At 51.5% G+C, this 11,243-nt stretch overlaps 1 pseudogene; it reads left to right on the top strand.

The window, feature by feature from the left end:
* The first annotated feature begins 1,517 nt into the window (after nucleotides 1–1,517).
* LOC109762899 (uncharacterized) lies at nucleotides 1,518–2,846 on the top strand (annotated as a pseudogene).
* Nucleotides 2,847–11,243: the final 8,397 nt, after the last annotated feature.

Genomic DNA, 11,243 nt, shown 5'->3' with positions numbered 1-11,243 from the left:
CAACAGACGCAGCGGGATGTTGAGAATGAAGAGTTGGTACTAAACAGCATACCCCACAGGTTCGCCGCCACGGCAAGATCCCGCTCGAGGTGGTCGATGGATGCGGCCTTCTGCCGCCGAAGCCGAGATAATTGGCTAGGCGGGGATGACGTGGACGTGGTCAAGCCGCACCAAGCGCGCCGCCTTCTCCATGCCCGCCTTCTTTCCTTACATCTTCGCCTGGCCACCGAAGGAAACTGCACCATCGTAATAGAGGCAAGACGTAACGTTATCCATGAGACCACTGCCAGAGGCGTAGACTGCTGCGCTTCTACGATGCCAGCGGCGACGGCCGTGGCAATCCTAGCCGCAAGGAGGGAGAAAACAAGACTCAGACGATGAGAGGATAAATTTGGACCCTCATAAGTGTCACACATGTGACACGAAGCAATTTCGCTCTGACGATTTTTTATGGCAAGTTTTTTTTTTTGAAACTTATGGCACACTATTTAATCAAATTTTTGATGGCAAGTTTAGTTACAAAAGGTTGACAACTTTAATTGTGAAGTATGGAATTTTCTGCTTGGATGACAAATTTTAAATTTATAGTATTTTTAGCTGTTTATAGGGTTTTTTTGCATGTCAACTTTAGTGTAAAAACATCAGGACGCTGTTATTTCGTGACTATCGTTTGGTAAAATTTTCGAGAGGAAGTTGCGTGTCGTGGGAGGAAAGGACCACGCAGGATTTTCCCTGACGCGTACGGGTTTTTCCTTTTTCCAGTGGGAACACGTGGCATAACCCTTCACTCCAACAAGTCGCTGTTCATGGGTCCCCAAAAACCACGGCCAGAACACGTATATTTATTCCGCCGGCCTGCACTGCACCCGATCGAAAGAGACGAGGGGCCGAGAGTGTTGGGGTCTAACCCTAGATAGCACAAACTGGTTTTCAGGGACATAAGTAGTAAGTAGAAGAAGACGTAAACGCACAGGTGTTTTGCGGCGACGAACGCCTCGCTGCCAAACAGCGTTTTTCTCCAGCTCAAACTGTAAACAAATCACGAGCTACATAGATCTATATAGGCAGACGCACGTCACCGGTGCTACAAAAACGCCAACAACCTGGACGCACCACACATCTCGTAACAAACACGAGATCAGCCAGCTTTTTAGCTAATAGAAACGCAGCGCCTACGCTTCCGCTCCACACGAACGCGTTCGCCTCACGATCACATGCCTGGCAACAAACCGGCCTGACCAGGGGCGAACCCACGTTATGGTGAGTGGGGGCCCAGGCACCACTGAAAATTTGAAATTTCAGCAAGACTTGCTTGTGTTTTTGGAAAAAATATGCTTAAATTCTTTGAATTTCTATAGAATATGCCCCCACTCAATTAGTTTGCCCCCACTCCAAATACTTTCTGGATCCGCCACTGGGCCTGACACGGACTCAACCCAAACTAGAACTGCACCGTGGAAACGAACGCGAGCACAGACTCACGCGCCATCCGGAACACACACGCACATACGGTTTATTCCTAACAGAGAGCGCATAGTCTTGTTCGCAAGGTCTTGATATTGCCAAACTGCCCTAGATTCGCAGCACATAATCCCAGTCTACGATGGGATCAGCAGACTGGTCGGGGCTGCCGGAAGATCTCCTGCTCATCGCCATGGGGGGCCATGGAGGTCGCCGACGTGGTCCGTTCGGGAGCCGTCTGCTCTGCCTGGCGCTCCGCCTACGCCACGTTCCGCCGCCTCCGCCTCCCCACGCCGAACCAGCCGCCCTGCCTGCTCTACGCCGCCGGGGACGCCGACGCTGCCGTGCTCTACTCCTTGTCCACCAACGCCACCTTCCGCCTACCGCCGCTCCACAGCGTCATCGGCTCGGCGCACGGGTTGGTGTTCACCACCGACGAGGCGGCCAACCCTTACCTCCTCAACCCCGTGACCGGCGCCCGGGCCGCGCTTCCGCCGATCACGGCCCTCGAGCGCGTCAAGAGCAGCTTCCTGGACGGCGAGGGGAACACTGTGTACGACGTCGACCACGCGTGGGGAGGCGAGCCCGACAACATGCAGCACGTGACGGCGCACAAGGCGAGAGGCTGGATGTAAAGCAGGGTGGCCATCTCCGGCGCCGCAGGGGGCGCGGCGGCCTGCACCGTCCTGCTCGTGCACATGCCGCATGGGGAGCTCTCCTTCGCTATTCCAGGCGACGAGCGCTGGACTCCTCTCCCTCAACTCAGATGGGTCTACCCTGGCTTCCCCACTGTCGTTCAAGACGACAAGAAAAGTGGCTTGTTTTACGTGCTACGCTCCGCCGGCAGCCTGCACGCTTTGGATCTGAGTGGTCCGTCCCCGGTGACGTGGCGCGTGGCGACCACGATGGGAAATCTCGTCCCTATGCACAGCCCCTATCTCATCCCCACGCCGTGCGGCCGCAGCGTCTTGCTGGTGACGAGAAGCTTGTTCAGGTCCGTGGAGTTTCCGGAGGACGGGAAAGAGAAGAGCTCAGACGGGCGTGACAGACGTCGCATCAACGCCATCACCACCGGCATCTCGATCGATACGATTGGTTTCAACGGGAGAAGGCTAGAGAGGCCGAAAGGCGTGGTGGACAGTGCTATGTTCCTTGGGCGCAACTCGCCCATATGGCTTCCCGTCGCGCGTTACCCCATGCTGAAGCGGAACTGCGCCTATCTGGTCGACGACTGTCAGCAGACCAGTCTTCCCATCGCGCGGAGGGACCATGGCATTTGGGACTTCGACAGCGAAAGCCTACACAAGCCTACCGCCGTGTGGCCTCACCGTCATCCTTGGTCGGATACGCCAATTCCCATTTGGATTACACCATCTCTTTACTAGAATTATTAAGGAGAAAGTGATATCAGGCACTAAAGGAGGGATGCGAAGAGGAGAAAGTGATATCAGTCCATGAAAGAGGAGCCATGCGAAGACTTTGATCTTGTTTGGAACCCTAGAGGTCCAAATTGTAGCTGCATTGATATCGATGTCTTCCTCGCGAAGAATGGTGTCATAAGCTTGCTTTGTAGAGAAGCCCTTGCCCCCAATCAGGAAGCAATCGTCTTGTTGTGGCGATGGCAAGAAATCCTGCAAAACCAACAATACAACATCCGATTCTTGTGTGACAGCAATGCTTAGACTTACTTGCATGTCAGAGGCTAAACCATAGCGCAAAATGTTTGCTACTCTAATATGTGGTCTAGTGGAGTGAGAGAACAAGTAGGGATAGATCAAAGCTAGTGGTTGCGGTGTCAGCCAAGAGTCCAACCAGAAGTAGGTGGAGGATCCATTATTTGTGAGGACGAAGGAGATTTTGTGGAGTGTTGGCATCTGGTTGTTGATTACTTGGCAGAGAAAGGAGTTGTTGTAAGAGGGTGCTATGAGGGCATTATGGTGTTGAAGGTCTAACCATTCCAACCAAGGAGCAGTTGAGGGAAGTAGTGATTTAACAGCGAATTTCATGAGTAAGCATGCACAAGACTGTCGATGTGTGGTCTCACAGTCATCCTTGGTCGGATATGCCAATTCCCGTTTGGATTACACCCACTCTTTAGAAGGTGATATCAAGTCAAGGACCACTTAGCATGTGTGCTCGAGGGCAAGCGCTATCATACTAGCCAGTTGCAGTATCTTACGAACTGTTCGAAAGTGTTACTCTAATCTCGAGTACAAATGTACCCGCATGAACAGTAAACTTAAAAAAAGTAATAGATATATAAAATCTGATTCTTTCAGTTGGATGAACATCAACAAAGTGTTCTAACAACCTGCAAATTTTCACCACGATAAAACATCCGCGGAGGTGTGTGCCAAAAAGCAAAAATTAGTGCTTCAAAATGTGCCTTTTTGAGTCTTGAACATTTTTGTTACAGGCCTCCGTGGATGCTTTTTCAAGGTGAAATTTTGCACGAAGTTAGAACATTTGTTGATGTACATAAAAAATCATGTTTCATTTCCCGAAGTGTTGTCTTTTAATAGTTTAATGTGAAAGCAATCCCTAACTAAACTTATTTGCCACACTCTTCCTTGAGTTCTTGTGGTATCATGTATTCATGTTGACATATTACTTGCAGCTGTTGAGCAACACTAGTAGAGTCGTCAAAACTAGAGTCACCATCCACCATATGAAGCATACTTCATAATTTCTTGGAGGATGTCGGACATCTGGGCAACCACATAATCGTCAAACTGCATCCTCCATAACTTTATTTTTATTTGTTTTATTTTCCAGTTGCTTCAAATTGTAAGGGCAATTTAAGCAACATTTAATGTAACCAAACATATGTATCAGCACGATAACTTAATTAGCAACTATTTTAGTGATCAAAACTCGCGGCATTATATATATTTTATAACCTAAAATAACGTTAAGCAAGAATGTCAGAATATGGAATGTCACTATTCGAAATTGCTAGCTACTGCTACTACCACTACTCTGATGTTGCCGCCATTTAGTCCTTGTCGCAGCATCATCCTTGTCTGACAACTCATCGAGGTAGGTAAAGTTGTCGTCCTCGTCCTCCTTCTCCTCCTCCATGCGATGAGCGCCAAGCACGCGAGCTTCCACCGCTCCTTCTCGTTAGTGGTTGCAGAGCCGAAGCGTTCGGCGAGGCGCTCCTCTTCGCAGAGGGCGGCGTCTACTTCGAGGGCGGAGAGCTTTCAGCATGAGCCCGACTGGGTCCTCGGGCTCGAGATGGGCCTCATCAAGGACGAATGGGATGATGGGACCAATGTGGGTTGCGACAACATTGATGGGGACGGTGGCACCCTTGGCGCCAGATTCACCACGACCGTTGCGACGGGAGCCGCCAGATCCCTACACCCATCATTAGTGAGGCGTGGGAGCCGCAACAAGAGGAGGATCTGGTGATTGCCGCAGCCTGCGGGGCGTGGTCACACCTTCGGTGTAAGGGGTCTGCCTTGGCAGATCCACGTCCACTGGCATATTCAGCCAATACTGGGCTTCTCGACGCTGTGACATTGTCGCAACGAGGAATATTGGGGAGGAGGTGGTGGCGGCTGCTAGGGAAGGTGGAGGAGGCTAGGTTTAGGTTATGGTGACACGTTGCCGGTAAGCTTTTATAGTCAGGGATGGCGGGCGGCTCAGCGATAGTTGATGCCACATGGCGGCCATCCAATGGGCCCCCTCGGATGTACGAGGGAGAGGGCACCCCATTAATGGGGTGGGGGGTTGGCGGTCACGTCGCCACCTCGCCGGTGATGCTTTGTGCATGGTGGGGCATGTTCAGGCGCACGAAGCTACAAATCCCAGTTGTGGCGCGAGAAGAAAGAAGATGAAACTCACTCGTGCTACGACAATTTGGTTTGAAGAGAGCTCTAAACGAGGCCTCCACTAGAGTGCAAGCTCCATAAGATAGATAATATACAATGATAGCGACACATATGATGACTCTACTAGAGTGCATTTTTATGTGTTGATCACCATACTAATGGTTATTATGGCGACAGACGGTGAGGCTAGGGTTTGCATGGTACACCAGCGTGATGACATCGATGGCTTTGTTGGATAACGGGTAGGCTACACTGGCATAAATCAAAAATTTGTACCGCGTTTATCCCTGGAACTCTGCAAATAATCGACCATGGAGCCATGAATTACCATCTACTCATAGTGCATCAAAAGACGGCCAATGTCGCGTGTCGATGCCAATGTAGTCGTACTACTCCGTCTCACAATCACACGTACATCTCCTTGTAGATCTCATGAACGATCAGTCCAAGTGTTGTAGGTGCATCGCCTCCAAGGTATATACACAAGTATGAGGACTGGAAGATCACACACCGGGGTGCTAGCTCCGAAGGCACGATCTGGATGGAGGGAGTGCGGCGTCTAGGATTTGTTTCTCACACCAGCATTCAGGCTAACCCTAATGTTGCCCATCCCTCACTTATGTGGACCTCCTAACGGGCTACCTTAGATGCCCATTAGCACTATAAACGCAATAAAAGATGGATCACATACAAACTCTATTCCAAGCCACTTAAGACTGTAGCCCCAAACGTCCACATATTCTTGGACATAGCCCGAGCACACCTACTCGACCAGTAACCGGTAGCGGCCTCTAGTAAGACACGTTGACCCCAAATACACATAAAGACCAAATCAGACAAACCATTCACAATTGTATGACTCGAAATACAATTGCTAACTACCAAACATCTGTGAATCAATCCCACCGCAAGTACTTGTGAACAACTATGTGTTAAAGGTCCCCTAGACTCTCGTCCTGGATCATAGGACGCCGAGCCATCGACATACAGACTAGCTCACCTACGAGTACACATGGGCAGGACGAACATGTTGCCAGGGAGAGGATGGCAGGGACGGCTACCTCACATCATAGAGCACACCCCATACATCATGGCCTCCTCCGACAAGCACCAAGAAGCCCACCTCAAGATGCCGAGTAGGACCACCCCTGATGCATCATCGGCAGACCACCACCCGCGCGAAGCCCCGACCACCACACCACCGTCCCAAGGAGGCGCCTTCAGAAAAAGAAAAGATGTCATAGAGTCATTGCCGCCAAATCCAAGGGATTTGGGGGTTTCACCTGGGATGGAGGTGGAGTGCCGGGGATAGATCTCGATGTTGTTTACAAGAAGAAGAGCAGCGCCCGAAGCGTTGTCGGCATCCCGGGCCGGCGGGGAAGGACCACCCATCTTCTTTTTAATCGCTAGGTTTAAACAATGGAGCAATCAGCTGATCATATCAAGTCTTTATTTTGAAAGAATTTCTATAATGAGGCCGGCAAGTGGCCCAGGACAACTTGTTGGAACACTTGAAAGTTATCAAATCTGAAAAACTTCATGTTGTTTCTGGTAACACTATGACATGATGACTCCCTTACTTCTATTACCACTGATGGTATTTTAAGTTATCCACGAGCTGTAAGCTGAGTCACTCACTTATCCTTATTGTACGGCCAGAAGATTGTGTACTAGAAAAGGAGATGTTTCCATCACTAACAATTGATCGCAGGGCAACTTTTATCTTTAAACTCTAAAACAGGAAACCACCGAATGTTGACCTCTTAATTGGCAATGTTCATCCTTGATGCAGTTAATGTTTGTCACCCTAATGCCACGTTATCTAACAGAAGAAAATAAATTCAAAAGGGATGCAATCTGACATGATCATCCTTTTGCATGCCGCTGGCACTCAACTTCCTACTGCCTCGCAATGAAATTTGTAAAATTAAATCGGTTGATATTAAAAATGAAAATTTACCTCATTTTTTCTATCGGAGTTGGCGGAGAAAAGAGGAATTAATAGACTAACATGTGTAGCATGGTGGAATGAAGTTATTTAATCTATTCTTATGCTGCCTAGAATCCACATAGTTTTTCTTCTGAAAAGGGGAGAGATCCCTTGCCTGTGCATGATGCGTCGATGATCCACACATATGTCGGCATGAAACCATTCCAGAATGGTCAAAAACAACTTGGACCTGCCTCTCATGGGCATAAATTATGTGGTATTGACTATTGAGAGTTGAATGTCCAACTCTGGATGCTTTTACACTACCAGAATAACTGCTTGCGCCGACGGCCTCATCTATGCCGACGGCCCCCGTCGGCATAGATGGACCTATGCCGTCGGGGCCGTCGGCATAGACGAGGCCGTCGGGACCGCTCGAGATAGGCCTACGGGGCCCGTCGGCATAGGCGCGGCCGTCGGCATAGCCCGTAGCCACCTACCCGGTCAGCGCTGACTGTTTGACGGCGTTGAAACTACGCCGACGGGGGATAACGGCGGCCGTCGGCATATCCATGGCAGAGGTATGCCTACGGCATAGCCGTCGGCATAGACCTGGCCCATGCCCCTCTGCCACGTCATCGATCTGTGTGCGCAGCTATGCCGACAGCCTTGCCGTCGGTATATGTTTATTTAGTTTTATTTTTAATTTTGCTTTATACTATCATTAGCAAAGGTATGCCTACGACATAGTCGTCGACACAGGCCCCTCTGCCACGTCATCGATCTGTGTGCCATGCCACATCATCGATCCGTGGGAGTGCACCTCCGTGTGTGCACAGATATGCCGACGGCCTTGCCGTCGGCATAAATTTATTTTACTTTATTTTTTATTTTTACTTTATTTTGTTATTTTTACTTTATTTTAGTTTTTGTTTTTGCATAAGATAATTATGCCTTATCTAAAAAAATACCCCGATGGTATATCGATTGCCCCCCGTTACGAACGTCGCTATCGCCGTGTCACGGAGGGGGGAAACGGTTGACATGGAGGGAATTCTGGTTGGGGGGGGGGGGATTCAGGGTGTAGCTGTGTCACCGAAACATCGCACACGGGTCCCAATGCATATGTGGAAGTGTTCAGGCATGCGTAGACGCCTGTCTTGGGGCTCCGCGGTGTGCCCCCTGCACGCAAGGCAGTGCCGCCGTCACTTGGAGGGGGCCAAACCCCGGAGACGCGTGCCGCCTCTTCGGACATGCCACCACACCACCCCGCATGTATGAGGGCCCGGTGCGACGCTCGGGTGGCATTGCTACCCCCCCCAGGGCCGCCGTCCCGCCTAACCCTGTAGCGTTTGACCACGGGATCTAGCCCTTTGACTTTGCACGGACGGGCTTTGAGCAGTTGACCTATCCACCCGGTTGTGTTAGGTCAGCCCATAGGAACACTTTGGAGCAACATTCGGGCCAGACACACAGCAAGATCCCCTCCGTGTAGACCCGACGCGTCTGTTTCCCCCTCCAGGTGCCGGCGGCGGCGCCGTCCGTGAGGGGGGCACACCCCGGAGACGCGTGCTGGGCGTTTGCACCCGCCACAACACTTCCAGACTTGTGAGAGGCCGCTTACGCAAGATTTGGCAGCATGCTAACCCCCGGAGGCCGCCGGCCACAGTCGTAGACACGCGAAGAGCAATCCGCGTAGAGGGAATTGTTCAGATACTACTCCATCACGAACAATTATGAAAAATTACCATCAGTCCTACAGCACATGTGCCCACGTCGTGTAAAAAACTCATGATTTTATCGCGCTCCGAGTATTTAATAATATTCACGCCGCATACCGCAGAACGTCTACTACCGTGTCATCGCCGTCCGTGAGGGGGGCACACCCCGGAGACGCGTGCCGCTTCTTCGGACATGCCACCACATCACCCCGCATGTATGAGGGCCCGGTGCGACGCTCGGGTGGCATTGCTACCCCCCAGGGCCCCCGTCCCGCCTAACCCTGTAGCGTTTGACCACGGGATCTAACCCTTTGACTTTGCCCGGACGGGCTTTGAGCAGTGGACCTATCCACCCGGTTGTGTTAGGTCAGCCCATAGGAACACTTTGAAGCAACATCCGTGCCAGACCCACAGCAAGATCCCCTCCGTGTAGACCCGACGCGTCCGTTTCCCCCCTCCAGGTGCCGGCGGCGGCGCCGTCCGTGAGGGGGGCACACCCCGGAGACGCGTGCCGGGCGTTTGCACCCTCCACAACACTTCTAGACTTGTGAGAGGCCGCCTACGCAAGATTTGGCGGCATGCTAGCCCCCGGAGGCCGCCGGCCACAGTCGTAGACACGCGAAGAGCAATCCACGTAGAGGGAATTGTTCAGATACTACTCCATCACGAACAATTATGAAACATTACCATCAGTCCTACAGCACATGTGCCCACGTCGTGTAAAAAACTCATGATTTTATCGCGCTCTGAGTATTTAATAATATTCATGCCGCATCGTTACCGCAGAACGTCTACTACCGTGTCATCGCCGTTCGTGAGGGGGGGCACACCCCGGAGACGCGTGCCGCCTCTTCGGACATGCCACCACACCACCCCGCATGTATGAGGGCCCGGTGCGACGCTCGGGTGGCATTGCTACCCCGCCCCCCCAGGGCCCCCGTCCCGCCTAACCTTGTAGCGTTTGACCACGGGATCTTTGCACGGACGGGCTTTGAGCAGTGGACCTATCCACCCGGTTGTGTTAGGTCAGCCCATAGGAACACTTTGGAGCAACATCCGGGCCAGACCTACAGCAAGATCCCCTCCGTGTAGACCCGACGCGTCTGTTTCCCCCTCCAGGTGCCGGCGGCGGCGCCGTCCGTGAGGGGGGGCACACCCCGGAGACGCGTGCCGGGCGTTTGCACCCGCCACAACACTTCCAGACTTGTGAGAGGCCGCCTACGCAAGATTTGGCGGCATGCTAGCCCCCGGAGGCCGCCGGCCACAGTCGTAGACACGCGAAGAGCAATCCGCGTAGAGGGAATTGTTCAGATACTACTCCATCATGAACAATTATGAAAAATTACCATCAATCCTACAGCACATGTGCCCACGTCGTGTAAAAAACTCATGATTTTATCACGCTTCGAGTATTTTATAATATTCACGCCGCATCGTTACCGCAAAACATCTACTACCGTCACTACAAAAAAAAGACACTTCCGTGATGATACGTGTTTGTCACAGTAGGTCACGTTTTCTATGATGCATGTACATCCATGACAAATTTATGACAGAATCAAGATAGTCATACCTGTGCTGTCGTAGAAGTGTTCCATGACATTATCAAAATTATCATCACGGAAGTGTCCACTTCCATGACGATAAATCGCGCGTCGCAGAAGTGCTTTCGTCAAGGGTGATCGACACGTGGCATCCACCGTAACGGAACGCCGTTAAGCTATCGGGTCGGGTTTTGGATCCAATAACCCGTTAACAGCCCCGACCAATGGGAATTTTCCACGTGTAAAATCATCATTGGCTGGAGGAAACACGTGTCGGCTCATCGCTGGGACAGATGTCATCCGCTCATTGGACAGAAGGCGCCTATGATACGTCGACACGTGGCACGGCCCAACAGAGGCCCATTCCCGTGAAAAGGCCGGCACGTTTGACTTGGTCAAAAGGTGGCGGGCCGGCCCATGGAAAGCCTGTTAACGGCCTGTTCGCATACAGCCCATTTACAGCCAGCTAACCCAAGGCCCGTTACGCCCTATTCGAATTAGGCCCAGTAGCGTCATCTGGGCCATCCAATATGATTCCAGCCCGTTTTCACTTCTGGCCCATGTATGGCCCATGACGTCTTTCGGCTCAATGAGGCCCTATGTAACTCTTGGCCTATTAACGGCCCGTGGTGAAACTGGCCCGTAATGAACAGTGTATCACTTTACACCCATTAACGGCCCGTGGTGAAACTGGCCCATAAAGAACAGTGTATCACTTTATACCCATTAAAGGCCCGTTATTCCGTTGGGC

This window comes from Aegilops tauschii, chromosome 4, assembly GCF_002575655.3.
Source record: "Aegilops tauschii subsp. strangulata cultivar AL8/78 chromosome 4, Aet v6.0, whole genome shotgun sequence".
NCBI classification, from domain to species: domain Eukaryota; kingdom Viridiplantae; phylum Streptophyta; class Magnoliopsida; order Poales; family Poaceae; genus Aegilops; species Aegilops tauschii.
The sequence above is the reverse complement of the archived record's forward strand: the minus strand, read 5'-3'. Positions and strand labels throughout refer to the sequence as shown.